The sequence below is a fragment of the Misgurnus anguillicaudatus genome, chromosome 16 (genome assembly GCF_027580225.2).
Source record: "Misgurnus anguillicaudatus chromosome 16, ASM2758022v2, whole genome shotgun sequence".
Lineage (NCBI taxonomy): Eukaryota > Metazoa > Chordata > Actinopteri > Cypriniformes > Cobitidae > Misgurnus > Misgurnus anguillicaudatus.
In genome coordinates, this window is record NC_073352.2 from 37,755,435 (window position 1) to 37,769,101 (window position 13,667).

Consider the following 13,667-nt stretch of genomic DNA (forward strand, 5'->3'; position numbering starts at 1 on the left):
GCCTTAAGTCCGAGGACGTCGCCCTCGAGGTCGGTCGCTCTACCCGAGGAGACCTTTCGAACGAGCCCGCCCTCGACCCTCCGACCCTTTTCGCGGCCGAGATACGGCGGTTCGAAAAAAAAAAAACGCTCGTCCGTAGTTCGCTTGCCCGTAGCGTCCGCTGCGTTCGTCCGCCGGAGGCGCGGCCGGTCTCGTTCGAAAGGTCTCTCTCGGGGCTTTCCGTGGACGCCAGCCTCGGGTCCGTGCGACCCCGGGGGCCGGAGATACGGACTTCCACCGCTGCACCTTTAAACGGCCGTAGCTCGGGCGCCTTAAGACCGAGACCTTAGCCCTTTGGGTCCCTCATCCTCCAGGAGGGGCCCTTTCCAACGACCCCACCCACGTCTCCGTACCCCTTTCCCCGGCCGAGATACGACCCCGGGAACATCGCCCCGTCAACCCGACCACCGTGCACCCGAGGCCGGCTTTGGACCCCGCGACGGACACCCTGGAGCTCGTACCCGGCGCACCGTTTGGTCCCTGCCATCCCACTCTTAAGCACTCCCCCACCGGACTAAGCCCCATCCTCCCGGCCCTTCTGGAGAACCAAACAGTTGGTCAACCCCAAAATTTCTCCAACCGTTGGTCAACCCGAAAGATTTTCCAGCAGTTGGTCAACCTCAATCGACTTAGGTTTTGGAGCGTTCGAGTTTCCAGCAGTTGGTAAACCTCAATCGACTTAGGTTTTGGAGTGTTCGCGTTTCCAGCAGTTGGTCAACCTCAATCGACTTAGGTTTTGGAGCGTTCGCGTTTCCAGCAGTTGGTCAACCTCAATCGACTTAGGCTCTGGAGCTTTCGCCTCTCCAGCAGTTGGTCAACCCCAACGACTTAGGCTCTTGAGCTTTTACTTCTCCAGCAGTTGGTCAACCCCATCGACTTAGGTTCTGGGGCGTTCGCTTCTCCTGCCATAGACTTAGGTTCTAGAGCTATCACCTCTCCGACAGTTGGTCAACCCCAATCGACTTAGGCTCTGGAGCTTTCACTTCTCCAGCAGTTGGTCAACCCCATGGACTTAGGTTCTGGAGCTTTCGCCTCTCCGACAGTTGGTCAACCCCGATCGACTTAGCTATATACCTGATGGCACCTGTTCGCCCCACCGTCCCCCGCGAAGGGGGAACCCGCCGGGTCCGCGGCCGGGAGGGTGCGCCTCGGTCAGCCTGGGGGACCGGAGATACTTCCGGTCGAAAATCCGAATTTCGTTACAGCGCCGCTCCGGCGCCTCGGGCCCGGGTCCTTCGACCTTCGGGTCGGTCGGTCCGCCGGAGGGGCCCTTTCGAACGAGCCCACCCGCGAGTATCTGGCCCTTTCCGCAGCGGAGATACGGGGTGCCGTCTCCGGATTTTCCCACGGCCGCTGCTCGGGCGCCTTAAGTCCCAGGACGTCGCCCTCGGGGTCGGTCGCTCTACCCGAGGGGACCTTTCGAACGAGCCCGCCCTCGACCCTCCGACCCTTTCCGCGGCCGAGATACGGCGGTTCGAAAAAAAAAAAACGCTCGTCCGGAGTTTGCTCGCCCGTAGCGTCCGCTGCGTTCGTCCGCCGGAGGCGTGACCGGTCTCGTTTGAAAGGTCTTTCCCGGGGCTTTCCGGCGACGCCGGCCCCGAGTCCGTGCGATCCCGTGGACCGGAGATACTTCCGGTAGAATATCCGAATTTCGTTACCGCGCCGCTCCGGCGCCTCGGGCCCGGGGCCTTCGACCTTCGGGTCGATTGGTCCGCCGGATGGGCCCTTTCGAACGAGCCCACCCACGAGTATCTGGCCCTTTCCGCGGCGGAGATACGGGGGGCCTTCTCCGGATTTTCCCACGGCCGCTGCTCGGGCGCCTTAAGTCCGAGGACGTCGCCCTCGGGGTCGGTCGCTCTAAACGAGGGGTCCTTTCGAACGAGCCCGCCCTCGACCCTCCGACCCTTTCCGCGGCCGAGATACGGCGGATCGGAAAAAAAAACGCTGGTCCGGAGTTCGCGCGCCCGTAGCGTCCGCTGCGTTCGTCCGCCGGAGGCGCGGCCGGTCTCGTTCGAAAGGTCTTTCCCGGGGCTTTCCGGCGACGCCGGCCCCGAGTCCGTGCGACCCCGTGGACCGGAGATACTTCCGGTAGAATATCCGAATTTCGTTACCGCGCCGCTCCGGCGCCTCGGGTCCGGGGCCTTCGACCTTCGGGTCGATTGGTCCGCCGGAGGGGCCCTTTCGAACGAGCCCACCCGCGAGTATCTGGCCTTTTCCGCGGCGGAGATACGGGGGGCCGTCTCCGGAATTTCCCACGGCCGCTGCTCGGGCGCCTTAAGTCCGAGGACGTCGCCCTCGGGGTCGGTCGCTCTACCCGAGGGGACCTTTCGAACGAGCCCGCCCTCGACCCTCCGACCCTTTCCGCGGCCGAGATACGGCGGATCGAAAAAAAAAAACGCTGGTCCGGAGTTCGCGCGCCCGGAGCGTCCGCTGCGTTCGTCCGCCGGAGGCGCGGCCGGTCTCGTTCGAAAGGTCTTTCCCGGGGCTTTCCGGCGACGCCGGCCCCGAGTCCGTGCGACCCCGTGGACCGGAGATACTTCCGGTCGAATATCCGAATTTCGTTACCGCGCCGCTCCGGCGCCTCGGGTCCGGGGCCTTCGACCTTCGGGTCGGTCGGTCCGCCGGAGGGGCCCTTTCGAACGAGCCCACCCGCGAGTATCTGGCCCTTTCCGCAGCGGAGATACGGGGTGCCGACTCCGGATTTTCCCACGGCCGCTGCTCGGGCGCCTTAAGTCCCAGGACGTCGCCCTCGGGGTCGGTCGCTCTACCCGACGGGACCTTTCGAACGAGCCCGCCCTCGACCCTCCGACCCTTTCCGCGGCCGAGATACGGCGGATCGAAAAAAAAAAACGCTGGTCCGGAGTTCGCGCGCCCGTAGCGTCCGCTGCGTTCGTCCGCCGGAGGCGCGGCCGGTCTCGTTCGAAAGGTCTTTCCCGGAGCTTTCCGGCGACGCCGGCCCCGAGTCCGTGCGACCCCGTGGACCGGAGATACTTCCGGTCGAATATCCGAATTTCGTTACCGCGCCGCTCCGGCGCCTCGGGCCCGGGGCCTTCGAACTTCGGGTCGGTCGGTCCGCCGGAGGGGCCCTTTCGAACGAGCCCACCCGGGAGTATCTGGCCCCTTCCGCAGCGGAGATACGGGGGGCCGTCTCCGGATTTTCCCACTGCCGCTGCTCGGGCGCCTTAAGTCCGAGGACGTCGCCCTCGAGGTCGGTCGCTCTACCCGAGGAGACCTTTCGAACGAGCCCGCCCTCGACCCTCCGACCCTTTTCGCGGCCGAGATACGGCGGTTCGAAAAAAAAAAAAAACGCTCGTCCGTAGTTCGCTTGCCCGTAGCGTCCGCTGCGTTCGTCCGCCGGAGGCGCGGCCGGTCTCGTTCGAAAGGTCTCTCTCGGGGCTTTCCGTGGACGCCAGCCTCGGGTCCGTGCGACCCCGGGGGCCGGAGATACGGACTTCCACCGCTGCACCTTTAAACGGCCGTAGCTCGGGCGCCTTAAGACCGAGACCTTAGCCCTTTGGGTCCCTCATCCTCCAGGAGGGGCCCTTTCCAACGACCCCACCCACGTCTCCGTACCCCCTTCCCCGGCCGAGATACGACCCCGGGAACATCGCCCCGTCAACCCGACCACCGTGCACCCGAGGCCGGCTTTGGACCCCGCGACGGACACCCTGGAGCTCGTACCCGGCGCACCGTTTAGTCCCTGCCATCCCACTCTTAAGCACTCCCCCACCGGACTAAGCCCCATCCTCCCGGCCCTTCTGGAGAACCAAACAGTTGGTCAACCCCAAAATTTCTCCAACCGTTGGTCAACCCGAAAGATTTTCCAGCAGTTGGTCAACCTCAATCGACTTAGGTTTTGGAGCGTTCGAGTTTCCAGCAGTTGGTCAACCTCAATCGACTTAGGTTTTGGAGTGTTCGCGTTTCCAGCAGTTGGTCAACCTCAATCGAAGATACTTCCGGTCGAAAATCCGAATTTCGTTACAGCGCCGCTCCGGCCCCGGGCCCGGGTCCTTCGACCTTCGGGTCGTTCGGTCCGCCGGAGGGGCCCTTTCGAACGAGCCCACCCGCGAGTATCTGGCCCTTTCCGCAGCGGAGATACGGGGTGCCGTCTCCGGATTTTCCCACGGCCGCTGCTCGGGCGCCTTAAGTCCCAGGACGTCGCCCTCGGGGTCGGTCGCTCTACCCGAGGGGACCTTTCGAACGAGCCCGCCCTCGACCCTCCGACCCTTTCCGCGGCCGAGATACGGCGGTTCGAAAAAAAAAAAACCGCTCGTCCGGAGTTTGCTCGCCCGTAGCGTCCGCTGCGTTCGTCCGCCGGAGGTTTGACCGGTCTCGTTCGAAAGGTCTTTCCCGGGGCTTTCCGGCGACGCCGGCCCCGAGTCCGTGCGATCCCGTGGACCGGAGATACTTCCGGTCGAATATCCGAATTTCGTTACCGCGCCGCTCCGGCGCCTCGGGCCCGGGGCCTTCGACCTTCGGGTCGATTGGTCCGCCGGATGGGCCCTTTCGAACGAGCCCACCCACGAGTATCTGGCCCTTTCCGCGGCGGAGATACGGGGGGCCTTCTCCGGATTTTCCCACGGCCGCTGCTCGGGCGCCTTAAGTCCGAGGACGTCGCCCTCGGGGTCGGTCGCTCTACCCGAGGGGACCTTTCGAACGAGCACGCCCTCGACCCTCCGACCCTTTCCGCGGCCGAGATACGGCGGATCGAAAAAAAAAAAAACGCTGGTCCGGAGTTCGCGCGCCCGTAGCGTCCGCTGCGTTCGTCCGCCGGAGGCGCGGCTGGTCTCGTTCGAAAGGTCTTTCCCGGGGCTTTCCGCGACGCCGGCCCCGAGTCCGTGCGACCCCGTGGACCGGAGATACTTCCGGTCGAATATCCGAATTTCGTTACCGCGCCGCTCCGGCGCCTCGGGTCCGGGGCCTTCGACCTTCGGGTCGATTGGTCCGCCGGAGGGGCCCTTTCGAACGAGCCCACCCGCGAGTATCTGGCCTTTTCTGCGGCGGAGATACGGGGGGCCGTCTCCGGATTTTCCCACGGCCGCTGCTCGGGCGCCTTAAGTCCGAGGACGTCGCCCTCGGGGTCGGTCGCTCTACCCGAGGGGACCTTTCGAACGAGCCCGCCCTCGACCCTCCGACCCTTTCCGCGGCCGAGATACGGCGGATCGAAAAAAAAAACGCTCGTCCGGAGTTCGCGCGCCCGTAGCGTCCGCTGCGTTCGTCCGCCGGAGGCGCGGCCGGTCTCGTTCGAAAGGTCTTTCCCGGGGCTTTCCGGCGACGCCGGCCCCGAGTCCGTGCGACCCCGTGGACCGGAGATACTTCCGGTCGAATATCCGAATTTCGTTACCGCGCCGCTCCGGCGCCTCGGGTCCGGGGCCTTCGACCTTCGGGTCGATTGGTCCGCCGGATGGACCCTTTCGAACGAGCCCACCCGCGAGTATCTGGCCCTTTCCGCAGCGGAGATACGGGGTGCCGACTCCGGATTTTCCCACGGCCGCTGCTCGGGCGCCTTAAGTCCGAGGACGTCGCCCTCGGGGTCGGTCGCTCTACCCGAGGGGACCTTTCGAACGAGCCCGCCCTCGACCCTCCGACCCTTTCCGCAGCCGAGATACGGCGGTTCGAAAAAAAAAAACGCTCGTCCGGAGTTTGCTCGCCCGTAGCGTCCGCTGCGTTCGTCCGCCGGAGGCGTGACTGGTCTCGTTCGAAAGGTCTTTCCCGGGGCTTTCCGGCGACGCCGGCCCCGAGTCCGTGCGACCCCGTGGACCGGAGATACTTCCGGTCGAATATCCGAATTTCGTTACCGCGCCGCTCCGGCGCCTCGGGTCCGGGGCCTTCGACCTTCGGGTCGATTGGTCCGCCGGATGGACCCTTTCGAACGAGCCCACCCACGAGTATCTGGCCCTTTCCGCGGCGGAGATACGGGGGGCCTTCTCCGGATTTTCCCACGGCCGCTGCTCGGGCGCCTTAAGTCCGAGGACGTCGCCCTCGGGGTCGGTCGCTCTACCCGAGGGGACCTTTCGAACGAGCCCGCCCTCGACCCTCCGACCCTTTCCGCAGCCGAGATACGGCGGATCGGAAAAAAAAACGCTGGTCCGGAGTTCGCGCGCCCGTAGCGTCCGCTGCGTTCGTCCGCCGGAGGCGCGGCCGGTCTCGTTCGAAAGGTCTTTCCCGGGGCTTTCCGGCGACGCCGGCCCCGAGTCCGTGCGACCCCGTGGACCGGAGATACTTCCGGTAGAATATCCGAATTTCGTTACCGCGCCGCTCCGGCGCCTCGGGTCCGGGGCCTTCGACCTTTGGGTCGATTGGTCCGCCGGAGGGGCCCTTTCGAACGAGCCCACCCGCGAGTATCTGGCCTTTTCCGCGGCGGAGATACGGGGTGCCGACTCCGGATTTTCCCACGGGCGCTGCTCGGGCGCCTTAAGTCCCAGGACGTCGCCCTCGGGGTCGGTCGCTCTACCCGACGGGACCTTTCGAACGAGCCCGCCCTCGACCCTCCGACCCTTTCTGCGGCCGAGATACGGCGGATCGAAAAAAAAAAACGCTGGTCCGGAGTTCGCGCGCCCGTAGCGTCCGCTGCGTTCGTCCGCCGGAGGCGCGGCCGGTCTCGTTCGAAAGGTCTTTCCCGGGGCTTTCCGGCGACGCCGGCCCCGAGTCCGTGCGACCCCGTGGACCGGAGATACTTCCGGTCGAATATCCGAATTTCGTTACCGCGCCGCTCCGGCGCCTCGGGCCCGGGGCCTTCGAACTTCGGGTCGGTCGGTCCGCCGGAGGGGCCCTTTCGAACGAGCCCACCCGGGAGTATCTGGCCCCTTCCGCAGCAGAGATACGGGGGGCCGTCTCCGGATTTTCCCACTGCCGCTGCTCGGGCGCCTTAAGTCCGAGGACGTCGCCCTCGAGGTCGGTCGCTCTACCCGAGGAGACCTTTCGAACGAGCCCGCCCTCGACCCTCCGACCCTTTTCGCGGCCGAGATACGGCGGTTCGAAAAAAAAAAAAAAAACGCTCGTCCGTAGTTCGCTTGCCCGTAGCGTCCGCTGCGTTCGTCCGCCGGAGGCGCGGCCGGTCTCGTTCGAAAGGTCTCTCTCGGGGCTTTCCGTGGACGCCAGCCTCGGGTCCGTGCGACCCCGGGGGCCGGAGATACGGACTTCCACCGCTGCACCTTTAAACGGCCGTAGCTCGGGCGCCTTAAGACCGAGACCTTAGCCCTTTGGGTCCCTCATCCTCCAGGAGGGGCCCTTTCCAACGACCCCACCCACGTCTCCGTACCCCCTTCCCCGGCCGAGATACGACCCCGGGAACATCGCCCCGTCAACCCGACCACCGTGCACCCGAGGCCGGCTTTGGACCCCGCGACGGACACCCTGGAGCTCGTACCCGGCGCACCGTTTAGTCCCTGCCATCCCACTCTTAAGCACTCCCCCACCGGACTAAGCCCCATCCTCCCGGCCCTTCTGGAGAACCAAACAGTTGGTCAACCCCAAAATTTCTCCAACCGTTGGTCAACCCGAAAGATTTTCCAGCAGTTGGTCAACCTCAATCGACTTAGGTTTTGGAGCGTTCGAGTTTCCAGCAGTTGGTCAACCTCAATCGACTTAGGTTTTGGAGTGTTCGCGTTTCCAGCAGTTGGTCAACCTCAATCGACTTAGGTTTTGGAGCGTTCGCGTTTCCAGCAGTTGGTCAACCTCAATCGACTTAGGCTCTGGAGCTTTCGCCTCTCCAGCAGTTGGTCAACCCCAACGACTTAGGCTCTTGAGCTTTTACTTCTCCAGCAGTTGGTCAACCCCATCGACTTAGGTTCTGGGGCGTTCGCTTCTCCTGCCATAGACTTAGGTTCTAGAGCTATCGCCTCTCCGACAGTTGGTCAACCCCAATCGACTTAGGCTCTGGAGCTTTCACTTCTCCAGCAGTTGGTCAACCCCATGGACTTAGGTTCTGGAGCTTTCGCCTCTCCGACAGTTGGTCAACCCCGATCGACTTAGCTATATACCTGATGGCACCTGTTCGCCCTACCGTCCCCCGCGAAGGGGGAACCCGCCGGGTCCGCGGCCGGGAGGGTGCGCCTCGGTCAGCCTGGGGGACCGGAGATACTTCCGGTCGAAAATCCGAATTTCGTTACAGCGCCGCTCCGGCGCCTCGGGCCCGGGTCCTTCGACCTTCGGGTCGGTCGGTCCGCCGGAGGGGCCCTTTCGAACGAGCCCACCCGCGAGTATCTGGCCCTTTCCGCAGCGGAGATACGGGGTGCCGTCTCCGGATTTTCCCACGGCCGCTGCTCGGGCGCCTTAAGTCCCAGGACGTCGCCCTCGGGGTCGGTCGCTCTACCCGAGGGGACCTTTCGAACGAGCCCGCCCTCGACCCTCCGACCCTTTCCGCGGCCGAGATACGGCGGTTCGAAAAAAAAAAAAAACGCTCGTCCGGAGTTTGCTCGCCCGTAGCGTCCGCTACGTTCGTCCGCCGGAGGCGTGACCGGTCTCGTTCGAAAGGTCTTTCCCGGGGCTTTCCGGCGACGCCGGCCCCGAGTCCGTGCGATCCCGTGGACCGGAGATACTTCCGGTAGAATATCCGAATTTCGTTACCGCGCCGCTCCGGCGCCTCGGGCCCGGGGCCTTCGACCTTCGGGTCGATTGGTCCGCCGGATGGGCCCTTTCGAACGAGCCCACCCACGAGTATCTGGCACTTTCCGCGGCGGAGATACGGGGGGCCTTCTCCGGATTTTCCCACGGCCGCTGCTCGGGCGCCTTAAGTCCGAGGACGTCGCCCTCGGGGTCGGTCGCTCTACCCGAGGGGACCTTTCGAACGAGCCCGCCCTCGACCCTCCGACCCTTTCCGCGGCCGAGATACGGCGGATCGGAAAAAAAAAAACGCTGGTCCGGAGTTCGCGCGCCCGTAGCGTCCGCTGCGTTCGTCCGCCGGAGGCGCGGCCGGTCTCGTTCGAAAGGTCTTTCCCGGGGCTTTCCGGCGACGCCGGCCCCGAGTCCGTGCGACCCCGTGGACCGGAGATACTTCCGGTAGAATATCCGAATTTCGTTACCGCGCCGCTCCGGCGCCTCGGGTCCGGGGCCTTCGACCTTCGGGTCGATTGGTCCGCCGGAGGGGCCCTTTCGAACGAGCCCACCCGCGAGTATCTGGCCCTTTCCGCGGCGGAGATACGGGGGGCCGTCACCGGATTTTCCCACGGCCGCTGCTCGGGCGCCTTAAGTCCGAGGACGTCGCCCTCGGGGTCGGTCGCTCTACCCGAGGGGACCTTTCGAACGAGCCCGCCCTCGACCCTCCGACCCTTTCCGCGGCCGAGATACGGCGGATCGAAAAAAAAAAACCGCTGGTCCGGAGTTCGCGCGCCCGTAGCGTCCGCTGCGTTCGTCCGCTGGAGGCGCGGCCGGACTCGTTCGAAAGGTCTTTCCCGGGGCTTTTCGGCGACGCCGGCCCCGAGTCCGTGCGACCCCGGGGACCGGAGATACTTCCGGTCGAATTTAGGAAAACTTCGAACGGCTGTATCTCGGGCGCCTCGGGCCCGGGCCTTCGAACTTCGGGTCGGTCGGTCCGCCGGAGGGGCCCTTTCGAACGAGCCCACCCGGGAGTATCTGGCCCCTTCCGCAGCGGAGATACGGGGGGCCGTCTCCGGATTTTCCCACTGCCGCTGCTCGGGCGCCTTAAGTCCGAGGACGTCGCCCTCGAGGTCGGTCGCTCTACCCGAGGAGACCTTTCGAACGAGCCCGCCCTCGACCCTCCGACCCTTTTCGCGGCCGAGATACGGCGGTTCGAAAAAAAAAAAAACGCTCGTCCGTAGTTCGCTTGCCCGTAGCGTCCGCTGCGTTCGTCCGCCGGAGGCGCGGCCGGTCTCGTTCGAAAGGTCTCTCTCGGGGCTTTCCGTGGACGCCAGCCTCGGGTCCGTGCGACCCCGGGGGCCGGAGATACGGACTTCCACCGCTGCACCTTTAAACGGCCGTAGCTCGGGCGCCTTAAGACCGAGACCTTAGCCCTTTGGGTCCCTCATCCTCCAGGAGGGGCCCTTTCCAACGACCCCACCCACGTCTCCGTACCCCTTTCCCCGGCCGAGATACGACCCCGGGAACATCGCCCCGTCAACCCGACCACCGTGCACCCGAGGCCGGCTTTGGACCCCGCGACGGACACCCTGGAGCTCGTACCCGGCGCACCGTTTGGTCCCTGCCATCCCACTCTTAAGCACTCCCCCACCGGACTAAGCCCCATCCTCCCGGCCCTTCTGGAGAACCAAACAGTTGGTCAACCCCAAAATTTCTCCAACCGTTGGTCAACCCGAAAGATTTTCCAGCAGTTGGTCAACCTCAATCGACTTAGGTTTTGGAGCGTTCGAGTTTCCAGCAGTTGGTAAACCTCAATCGACTTAGGTTTTGGAGTGTTCGCGTTTCCAGCAGTTGGTCAACCTCAATCGACTTAGGTTTTGGAGCGTTCGCGTTTCCAGCAGTTGGTCAACCTCAATCGACTTAGGCTCTGGAGCTTTCGCCTCTCCAGCAGTTGGTCAACCCCAACGACTTAGGCTCTTGAGCTTTTACTTCTCCAGCAGTTGGTCAACCCCATCGACTTAGGTTCTGGGGCGTTCGCTTCTCCTGCCATAGACTTAGGTTCTAGAGCTATCGCCTCTCCGACAGTTGGTCAACCCCAATCGACTTAGGCTCTGGAGCTTTCACTTCTCCAGCAGTTGGTCAACCCCATGGACTTAGGTTCTGGAGCTTTCGCCTCTCCGACAGTTGGTCAACCCCGATCGACTTAGCTATATACCTGATGGCACCTGTTCGCCCCACCGTCCCCCGCGAAGGGGGAACCCGCCGGGTCCGCGGCCGGGAGGGTGCGCCTCGGTCAGCCTGGGGGACCGGAGATACTTCCGGTCGAAAATCCGAATTTCGTTACAGCGCCGCTCCGGCGCCTCGGGCCCGGGTCCTTCGACCTTCGGGTCGGTCGGTCCGCCGGAGGGGCCCTTTCGAACGAGCCCACCCGCGAGTATCTGGCCCTTTCCGCAGCGGAGATACGGGGTGCCGTCTCCGGATTTTCCCACGGCCGCTGCTCGGGCGCCTTAAGTCCCAGGACGTCGCCCTCGGGGTCGGTCGCTCTACCCGAGGGGACCTTTCGAACGAGCCCGCCCTCGACCCTCCGACCCTTTCCGCGGCCGAGATACGGCGGTTCGAAAAAAAAAAAACGCTCGTCCGGAGTTTGCTCGCCCGTAGCGTCCGCTGCGTTCGTCCGCCGGAGGCGTGACCGGTCTCGTTCGAAAGGTCTTTCCCGGGGCTTTCCGGCGACGCCGGCCCCGAGTCCGTGCGATCCCGTGGACCGGAGATACTTCCGGTAGAATATCCGAATTTCGTTACCGCGCCGCTCCGGCGCCTCGGGCCCGGGGCCTTCGACCTTCGGGTCGATTGGTCCGCCGGATGGGCCCTTTCGAACGAGCCCACCCACGAGTATCTGGCCCTTTCCGCGGCGGAGATACGGGGGGCCTTCTCCGGATTTTCCCACGGCCGCTGCTCGGGCGCCTTAAGTCCGAGGACGTCGCCCTCGGGGTCGGTCGCTCTAAACGAGGGGTCCTTTCGAACGAGCCCGCCCTCGACCCTCCGACCCTTTCCGCGGCCGAGATACGGCGGATCGGAAAAAAAAACGCTGGTCCGGAGTTCGCGCGCCCGTAGCGTCCGCTGCGTTCGTCCGCCGGAGGCGCGGCCGGTCTCGTTCGAAAGGTCTTTCCCGGGGCTTTCCGGCGACGCCGGCCCCGAGTCCGTGCGACCCCGTGGACCGGAGATACTTCCGGTAGAATATCCGAATTTCGTTACCGCGCCGCTCCGGCGCCTCGGGTCCGGGGCCTTCGACCTTCGGGTCGATTGGTCCGCCGGAGGGGCCCTTTCGAACGAGCCCACCCGCGAGTATCTGGCCTTTTCCGCGGCGGAGATACGGGGGGCCGTCTCCGGAATTTCCCACGGCCGCTGCTCGGGCGCCTTAAGTCCGAGGACGTCGCCCTCGGGGTCGGTCGCTCTACCCGAGGGGACCTTTCGAACGAGCCCGCCCTCGACCCTCCGACCCTTTCCGCGGCCGAGATACGGCGGATCGAAAAAAAAAACGCTGGTCCGGAGTTCGCGCGCCCGGAGCGTCCGCTGCGTTCGTCCGCCGGAGGCGCGGCCGGTCTCGTTCGAAAGGTCTTTCCCGGGGCTTTCCGGCGACGCCGGCCCCGAGTCCGTGCGACCCCGTGGACCGGAGATACTTCCGGTCGAATATCCGAATTTCGTTACCGCGCCGCTCCGGCGCCTCGGGTCCGGGGCCTTCGACCTTCGGGTCGGTCGGTCCGCCGGAGGGGCCCTTTCGAACGAGCCCACCCGCGAGTATCTGGCCCTTTCCGCAGCGGAGATACGGGGTGCCGACTCCGGATTTTCCCACGGCCGCTGCTCGGGCGCCTTAAGTCCCAGGACGTCGCCCTCGGGGTCGGTCGCTCTACCCGACGGGACCTTTCGAACGAGCCCGCCCTCGACCCTCCGACCCTTTCCGCGGCCGAGATACGGCGGATCGAAAAAAAAAACGCTGGTCCGGAGTTCGCGCGCCCGTAGCGTCCGCTGCGTTCGTCCGCCGGAGGCGCGGCCGGTCTCGTTCGAAAGGTCTTTCCCGGAGCTTTCCGGCGACGCCGGCCCCGAGTCCGTGCGACCCCGTGGACCGGAGATACTTCCGGTCGAATATCCGAATTTCGTTACCGCGCCGCTCCGGCGCCTCGGGCCCGGGGCCTTCGAACTTCGGGTCGGTCGGTCCGCCGGAGGGGCCCTTTCGAACGAGCCCACCCGGGAGTATCTGGCCCCTTCCGCAGCGGAGATACGGGGGGCCGTCTCCGGATTTTCCCACTGCCGCTGCTCGGGCGCCTTAAGTCCGAGGACGTCGCCCTCGAGGTCGGTCGCTCTACCCGAGGAGACCTTTCGAACGAGCCCGCCCTCGACCCTCCGACCCTTTTCGCGGCCGAGATACGGCGGTTCGAAAAAAAAAAAAAACGCTCGTCCGTAGTTCGCTTGCCCGTAGCGTCCGCTGCGTTCGTCCGCCGGAGGCGCGGCCGGTCTCGTTCGAAAGGTCTCTCTCGGGGCTTTCCGTGGACGCCAGCCTCGGGTCCGTGCGACCCCGGGGGCCGGAGATACGGACTTCCACCGCTGCACCTTTAAACGGCCGTAGCTCGGGCGCCTTAAGACCGAGACCTTAGCCCTTTGGGTCCCTCATCCTCCAGGAGGGGCCCTTTCCAACGACCCCACCCACGTCTCCGTACCCCCTTCCCCGGCCGAGATACGACCCCGGGAACATCGCCCCGTCAACCCGACCACCGTGCACCCGAGGCCGGCTTTGGACCCCGCGACGGACACCCTGGAGCTCGTACCCGGCGCACCGTTTAGTCCCTGCCATCCCACTCTTAAGCACTCCCCCACCGGACTAAGCCCCATCCTCCCGGCCCTTCTGGAGAACCAAACAGTTGGTCAACCCCAAAATTTCTCCAACCGTTGGTCAACCCGAAAGATTTTCCAGCAGTTGGTCAACCTCAATCGACTTAGGTTTTGGAGCGTTCGAGTTTCCAGCAGTTGGTCAACCTCAATCGACTTAGGTTTTGGAGTGTTCGCGTTTCCAGCAGTTGGTCAACCTCAATCGAAGA